Raw genomic sequence first — 8910 nt, 5'->3', positions numbered from 1 at the left:
ACTAATGAATAATACAACTTTTGTAATAAAAAAAATATCACTAAATCTTGATCTATTTGTTACATTTAAGTCATAATTAGGAGTGAGTAATCAAGTGTGTATGCAAAATGTCTGTTTATCCTGTAAGTATTCACGGGTTTATTAAGCAATAATCATAGAGTTTATTTAATTTATTAAATTAATAATAATGAACCCATTGACGAGAACTTTATAGTAGTAATTCCTATTGATTATTATGGTTGAGTCAAAAAGGTATTATGCTGGCTGGAATATTTTAAGAGTTAATATGTGTTTAATTGACATTTTAAACCAGGGGTAAAATATAGCATAGATAAGAGGATTCAGACCTGAGTTAATATATAAAATCCATAAAAAAATATAGGCTGTGGTAGAAACCATTCCTGTGTTTCCTGTTAGGGACAAAATAAAGATAGGAATCCAGCAAACTAGATAAGCTGTCACAATGATTCCTAATGTCAGAGCAGCTTTGCTCTCAGATTTCCTCCTCATTGAACCTTCAGTTAAATGTTTTCCACCCCTTATCAGAGAGTTTATAACTTTCACCTGCTGATGTGCAACATAAAATATCCTCAAATATAAAGTTATGATCAGGGTACAAGGTAACAAGAAAGACAAGAACAGATCAGCTACTGACCAGTTAAAAGTACTTATAATTGTACATTCTCCATAACATGCATACTTTTTGTGCGAGACACTCGTAACTATTGCTGTGTTATACGCTAAAGCGCAAACCCAGAAAAGACAGACAATAATTAATGTTTTAGTTGTGGTTATTTTCTGTGGGTACAGTAAAGGGTGACACACAGCCACATAACGATCAACAGCAGCTAAAACTAAATTACTGAGAGATGCTGAGAAGAGAAGTCCCGTAATTATTAAAAACAGTCTGCAGAAAGTGTCTCCAAAGTACCAACACCTTTCAATCAGTCTGGCGGCCTCTATAGGCATCACAATAAGTCCAATAAGCAGGTCGGCCACAGCCAGAGAGAGAATAATCAGGTTGGTTGGAGTGTGAAGCTTTTTGAAGTGAGAGATGGAGATGATCACCAGCAGGTTCAGAAACACAGTCCATGCTGACAGCAATGAAAAAAAAACATACATGATATTGTATTCATATCTAGAGCGTTTTCCCTTGATGCATGATGAGTTGATGGCAGGAAAGCAGTATTGAGTCTCAAGGCCCTCTGTCTCATAGGCCATGAGTGAGTCTCCTCAAGTTAGGAGTTTGTTCTGCTCTCCTTACTGTCCTTTCATTTATAGTGTCTAGATCAGACTGACCAACCCATCTACCGCCCACTCTGATGCTTAATGATGTCATATTTTTACATCTGCATTTAATAAAAGTATGTGTGTGTGTTTTTTAAAAAAATATATTTAATATATTTAGTTAAAATTTAAAACTAAATAGAATTTTCTACAAGAGGACACATAAATACATTTATACATTGCGCTCCCGCCCAAGTTCATTCACTAGTTTAGCGACGTGCTTCTGTGGAGGGAAAAGTGCGCTTTGCGCGGGTGCAAAATAGGAATGACACATGCGTTGGTGTACAAAGTCAATTGCGCTGGGTGCAAGATAGGGCCCCTTGTGTGAATGTGGGAGTCTTGAGACAGTAAGACATGTTTTCCTGGAATGTAGAAGGTATAGGGCAGAGAGAAAGGTATTATTTGATAAATTGGCAGGACTTGGAGTTGAGGCTTTTTCTGTTTTATCTTTGTTTGGACACAGTGACAAACATAAACCGATCTCAGAGGAAGTCCTACAATTCCTGCACGACACAGGATTGTATGTAAGAATCTAGTTCAAACCTTGACCTATGGAGGGCAGTAATACACTGCCTCCATACACAAGAAGAAGAAGAAGAAGAAGAAGAAGAAGAAGAAGAAGAAGAAGAAGAAGAAGAAGAAGAAGCAGCAGCTCTGTATTATTTTGCTTCACACCACTATGGATTGGGTTAAGTTGGAATGTCTAACCTTCACTTCATGCTGGTTCTGGAAGTATGCTCTACTGAACATGCACAAGGATGAGCCAAAGCATTACCATGAGCTGACGCCCATGCACACGGATGGTAGGCCCTTAATCTGGGGAATGTTGAGTCCTCAGCAGCGTGGGTATTACATTTTTTCAGTCAGCAGACATTCTGTCTGGTGGCTGGCCTTATTAGGCCATCTTGAGACTGAGCCCCAGAAAGTCTAGGTTCATAGCACCCAGTTGTTAACTTGCTATCAGGTAGTAGGCCCCACCAGGCCTCCCTGAAGGCGAGTTCCCGAATTTGGATACTCTGGCAGCTAGCACAACTTGCTATCAGGTAGTAGGCCTAGCCAGGCCCCCTGAATGGTGAGTTCCCTGAGTTTGGTTACTCTGACAGTTAGGATGAAGCTGTCAGCTAGCATGAACTGGTATCAGGTAGTAGGCTTTACCGGGTCTCCCTAAATGTGAGCTTGCGAGATTGAGCACTAAACAGCTGGCATGACTCTGCAGCTAGTGGATGCTTGCTATCAGTTGATCTGGCCTTAGAAGACAGCCCCGGAAGGCAAGTTCGCAGCCTAGCATGACAAAAGTGATCACATTTCTGCTACTAGTTGAATACAGAAGGGAACCTTTTCAAGAAGAATGCGCGTTTCCCTAAACAACAATGCCAGTACACTCCGACTAAAGCACAGAGAATATGCAACACTATTACAATCATGTTCTCATAATTCTAGGTAGGCCTGTATGAAAGATTGGCGCTGCACATAATTATATTTTTCATGATCAAAGTTAATACAGGCATCACTGTGGGTTTATGAGAAAAACACTTAAAAACATAGGTTTACTGCTGAGAACACATTAGAACAAAATAGCACTGCATCATTATTAATATCATCAATGATTTTGAAAAATTATAATAATTTGTTACATTTATATAGCACTTTTTCTAGGCACTCAAAGTGCTTTACATAGAAGGAGGGAGGATCTCTTCAACCACCACAAATGTGCAGCATTGTAACGTTTGTCCACTAAAGAGGCGAGGTTGAGAACCCAAGTGCAGTTTTATTGAACACTTAACATAAATCAAAATCAAAACAAAGACTTGGCAAAACAAACAAAAGACTTGACTTGACTTGACTTGACTTGACTTGACTTGACTTGACTTGACTTGACTTGACTTGACTTGACTTGACTTGAACTAACACTCACCGACTGCAGGTTACACATGCAATAACTGACAAAGACTATGGCAAACATGAGGGCTTAAATACACAAGGGCTAATCACAAGACAGGGGACACCTGTGAACAATGATTAACCCATAAACCAATGACAAAGTCTGCTGCCGAAAACCTAGGCTGCAGACTCGCTGCCTCATCAGACAATAGGCTTGTTCGACTTCACCTAGCGATGCGCAGACCGATCGGCGGCTGACTTAAAGCAGTGCATGCCGGTTAGAAATTTTGTCCGACTTGAGACAGCGCCGACGGCACGTGACTGTGACGTATGTCAACAAAGTACCGCGAGAGCGATTCGAGAGCAGGCGGCTGATGCAGCCGCTGCAGATTCTCAAGGGTGGCTGCAGGAGGCTGCACAAGCTCTGATGACGACCCAGCTGATCCACGATTGGCCGATTCGCCTTATGACAGCGATCACGCGCGTTTCGTGTTTATTCTAAAAACTTATGTCACGCTAATGCTCACAAATCATGTATTTATAACAGTAAAACCTCTTTTTAATGTAGTCGCGATGTTATATTGTCATGTTTATCAAACTAAAACTGATAAAAACCGTTGACAACACTTCATTGATAGTGTAGGTTTATATGTTGAACTTTAATCTTGTCCAAATAGATGCTTTATTAAGCAGTACATAAAGTATTGGATGAAATATCATTTGAAACATCTGTGTATTTGAGAAATATTGCATTTATTTAACTTCAGCTGTGATAAAGTTTGCAAACGCAGTGCAAGCGTCACCACGGGAAGCAGAAAGTGTCCGACTTCACATCTCCGTTTGCAGCTCCTCCCCGACTGCACTCGGCTACTCTCGCCGATCGCATGCATCCAGCCGCAGCCGATGTCGAACACACCTAATGACTTGTAAGGCAGCGTTTTGTGCATGAAGGCACATTAACTAAACACATATTTAATTACTACAGTAGTGATTTTCGCTAGAAATGACATCAGAGGTGTAATATGTTGGTAAAAAAAACATACATTTACACAAACTGACCCGCAAACGCAACTTCTGGATGGCGTTTTTTTTTACCAGCTCAACTGTCACTGAATGGAAAACACAGGATTTTGGGATACCAAAGGCAGCGAAAGACACGTGTACCCTGCCTTCAAAAATCGATCAGATGAAGGTATCTCAGGAGATAGGAAGTGAAGCAAACATTAGATTCGGATGCAGCTTGATGCCTTCTTGCCTTCAAATGTGTCCTCCGAAGGCAGCATTTTCCAGGTTTCGGACGCAGCCAACATGACACAGGAACACAAGGCAGGAACACATAAGGGCATAGAGTCACATGACACGGGAACACATGACAAAACGTCTCGGGTTATGTATGTAACCCTTGTTCCCTGAGAGGGAACGAGCACTGCGTCGAAACGACGAATTGGGGATGCTCCCTAAGCATAACCGCATCTGAAGTATGAATGAAACCTGTCCAATCCTGATTGGTGCAACGTCATGACGTAGATGTGACGGCATCACCGGAAGCTATAAAGGGATGTCCGGCGCATAGTAGCGTCAATTATCGCGATGAAGCAGAACGCTCTCAGGCGATACACGGTGTGGCGACGAGACGCAGTGCTCGTTCCCTCTCAGGGAACAAGGGTTACATACATAACCCGAGACGTTCCCTATATCGAGGGAACTTCGCACTGCGTCGAAACGACGAATTGGGGAACGAGTACCCACTATGCCACACCAAGGGTACGCCTGCCCTAATGTGAAGCTGGAACCCAGGCACAATTAGGACTGGAGCACCCTGGCGCCGGGAGTCGCAGGGAGGTGAAGACTGTAAAATCGAATAAAAGTATGTTGAGTGGCCCAACCGGCCGCCTCACAGATATCCTGCATTGGAACGCCCGAAAGAAGAGCCACCGAGGAGCCCATGCCCCTGGTGGAATGTGCCCTTACGGCTATAGGTGAAGGCAGACCGCGCACCTGATATGCCGAGGCAATCGCCTGCACTATCCAGTTACTTATAGTGGGAGTAGCTGCAGGCAACCCCTTCTTAGGCGGACCACAACATACTAAAAGTTGTTCAGATTTCCTCCACTGTGCTGACCTCTCAATATATATTCTAAGAGCCCTGACGGGGCACAATAGAAAAAGTCTCCCTTCTTCCGCCGTCACATGAGGCGGAGGATGGAAAGCCTGTAGAACTAAAGATCTGACCACACTAGAAGGCACCTTAGGCACGTAGCCCGGTCTAGGGTGCAGGATAGCTTTTACTCCCCCGGGGGCAAACTCCAGGCAAGTCGGCGTAATAGCCAAGGCCTGAAGATCCCCCACTCTCCTCAGAGATGTAATAGCCAAAAGGAAAGCTACCTTAAGGGTCAGAAACTTAGGTTCAACTGTTTCTAGTGGCTCAAAGGGAGCCTCAGCCAGTCCTTCGAGAACCACCGCCAGATCCCAGGAAGGAACCCTGGTCCTGACTACAGGCCTCATCCTCCTAGCCCCGCGGAGGAATCGTACAACCAATTGGTGCCTACCCAACTGCCCATCACCCAGAGGAGTGTGGAAAGCCCCAATGGCAGCCACGTACACCTTGAGTGTAGACGGGGTAAGCCCTGCAGAGAAACGATCTTGGAGGAACTCCAGCACTGAAGCCACCGGGCAGTTAACTGGATCCACCTCACGTTCTCTACACCAAGTGACGAAGACATTCCACTTGAGGCTGTACAATCTCCTAGTTGATGGAGCCCTAGAGCTGAGTAAGGTCTCTATAACGTCTGCTGGTAGTCCCGCCTCCTGGTACCTGGCCCCCTCAGGGGCCAGACCCACAGGCTCCATATTTCTGGCCGGGGGTGAAATATTGTGCCCCCCGCCTGTGACAGAAGGTCCCTCCTCAGAGGGACCTGCCACGGGTGACCCACCAGCAGAGCTATGATGTCTGAGAACCATACTCGAGTCGGCCAACGAGGAGCCACCAAAAGAAGACTGACTCCCTGCTGCCGAACTCTCTCCAGGACCCCGGGGAGCAGAGCGATCGGGGGAAATGCATAAAGACGCAGCCTCGGCCACGTCTGTACCATGGCGTCCAGCCCCAATGGGGCTGGATGAGTGAGGGAGAACCACAGCGGACAGTGGGACGTCTCTCGAGACGCGAAGAGATCCACTTCCACTGGGCCGAACCTTTCGCATATCTGCTCCACCACCTCTGGGTGGAGCCGCCACTCCCCGGGCCTCAGCCCCTGCCTCGACAGTATGTCTGCCCCCTGATTTTGTATCCCTGGGATGTACATAGCCCTGAGTGATAACAATTTCTCCTGTGACCAGAGGAGGAAGAGATGCGCCAGTCTGCACAGAGGGCGCGACCTCAACCCCCCCTGGCGGTTCAAATACGCCACGACTGCCATATTGTCTGAGCGGACCAGAACGTGGTGTCCGCGGAGATCCGGGAAAAAACTCCTCAGAGCTTTGTAGACCGCCATCATCTCCAGACAGTTTATGTGCCAGGAGGAATGACGGTCCTCCCACGGACCTCTCGCAAAGCGGCCTTCCATGACCGCGCCCCAACCAGTAAAGGATGCATCTGTTGAAACGGTCTTCCGGCAACACGATGCTCCCAGCACTGGTCCCTGGGACAGAAACCAGACTTTCTTCCATATGACTAGAGCCCGAAGGCATTTGCGCGTAACTCTGATCATACGAAAAGGGTTCCCCCTGGGGGAGAACCCCCTGGTCTTTAGCCACCACTGTAAAGCCCTCATGTGTAACAGGCCGAAGGGAATGACATTGGATGCTGCCGCTAGGTACCCTAATACTCTTTGAAAGTGCTTTACAGTGATATTCTGGCCTAGCTTTATTTTTGAGACTATCGCTAGAGTGGTCTCGATTCGTGCGGGAGATAGATGTGCCCGCATCGAAACCGAGTCCCATATTACCCCCAGAAAACTCGTTTTCTGGGCCGGCTGTAACACACTCTTCTTCGAATTGAGTCTCAACCCCAAGCACTGGATGTGTGACAGAACTACATCTCGATGTTGAACTGCCATCTCGTACGACTGCGCCAGGATTAGCCAGTCGTCGATATAATTCAGCACACGGATGCCCTGCAGTCTCAATGGAGCCAGAGCTGCATCCATGCACTTCGTGAACGTGCGAGGGGAAAGAGCTAGACCGAACGGAAGTACACGATATTGGTATGCTTCGCCCCCAAAAGCGAACCTCAGAAACTTCCTGTGGCATGGAAGGATGGATATATGGAAATAGGCGTCTTTTAAATCTATCGTGACGAACCAGTCCTTGGGCTGGATCTGACTCACGATGGCAGAGATAGTCAACATTTTGAACCTGAATCTCCTCAGAGACCGGTTCAGATACCTCAGATCTAAAATCGGCCGTAGCCCTCCATCCTTTTTTGGAACTATAAAGTACCGGCTGTAGAACCCCGCATCCCTCTCTGACATCGGAACCTTTTCTATGGCTCCTCTCGCCAGCAAGGATTTTACTTCTAGTTCCATTACCCGAACCCGCTGTGGCACCACTGCAGTCCATGTCACCCCATTGAATTTTGGAGGGGGGTGATCGAACTGCAGTCTGTACCCTGTCTCTACAGTACGCAGGACCCATTTTGATATATTCGGAAGGCATTTCCATGCGCCGAGATAATCTACTAAGGGAATCAGCCTCTCGAGGCTGACCTCGGGTGTTATTTGAATCTCGTCCCCAGCCCCCTGAAGCGGAGCCCCGGCAGGGAGCAGCTGGAGTCGATATTCGGTGTGTGGGGACAAGCGCTGTTCCGTCGCAGGTCTTTTTTGAGGCGACTGGGACAGCACCTGTCCCAGGGAAAACGATGTGGCCCGAAGCGTCAGTGACGGCGGGATTACCACATCGTTTTCCCCCGAGCGCCGCGCGGAGAACAACCTCGGTTGCGTCCGCGCGGGGGGGACCGCTCTTAAAGGTCCAGCCGATGCTAGGACCTTTTTGCAGCAGCCTTCTTAGCCAGAATGACGTTCCTCAGATCGCCCTTCGGCCTCGAAGGCTGCTGCTGCTGTTGTTGAGAGCGCCGCCTTTGTTGCCAAGCTCCCGGAGGAGGGGCTCGAAAAGCGACGCTCTCCTTCTGCACCTGCCTGTGCGAGGAGCTAGTGGACGGCTGAGGCTGCCCGCTTTGGGCAGCCTTCCCCTTAGAGCGACGAGGGAGAAACTGCCGAAAAGCTGCTGACTGTTTTTTCGCCTCCTGAAATCTGTCGACGACGTTATTAACGGCGTCGCCGAACAGACCAGAAGGCGAAATCGGGGCATCAAGGAGGTTTTATCCCTCTCCTTCATCCCCGATAAATTCAACCATAAGTGTCTCTCCACAGTCACCATAGATGCCATGGAGCGGCCGATGGCACGGGCCGTCTCCTTGGTGATGCGGAGAGACAGGTCAGCAGCTTTACGGAGCTCTAAAATGTCTTCAGGGGAGGGACCCTCTCCCTCATCTAGCTCTTTGAGGAGGTCGGCCTGGTATGCCTGCAAAATAGATAATGTATGCAGGGAACTACCAGCCCGCCCAGCCGCCATATATGCCCTGCCCACCAATGCAGATGTATCACGGCATGGCTTGGTGGGCAGTGCCGGGGCTTTAAGGGACGATGCCGATTCGGGCGAAAGATAGCTCGCGAGAGCATCTTCCACCCGCGGCATCGTCCCATAACCAGCCTCGCGCGCCCCCAGTACGTTAGAATAATCCAGTAC

At 47.6% G+C, this 8910-nt stretch overlaps 1 pseudogene; it reads right to left on the bottom strand.

Annotated features, from left to right (window-relative positions):
* Nucleotides 1-255: 255 nt before the first annotated feature.
* Nucleotides 256-1275, bottom strand: LOC137062625 (trace amine-associated receptor 13c-like; annotated as a pseudogene).
* Nucleotides 1276-8910: the final 7635 nt, after the last annotated feature.

The sequence above is a fragment of the Pseudorasbora parva genome, chromosome 23, assembly GCF_024679245.1.
Source record: "Pseudorasbora parva isolate DD20220531a chromosome 23, ASM2467924v1, whole genome shotgun sequence".
Lineage (NCBI taxonomy): Eukaryota > Metazoa > Chordata > Actinopteri > Cypriniformes > Gobionidae > Pseudorasbora > Pseudorasbora parva.
The sequence above is the reverse complement of the archived record's forward strand: the minus strand, read 5'-3'. Positions and strand labels throughout refer to the sequence as shown.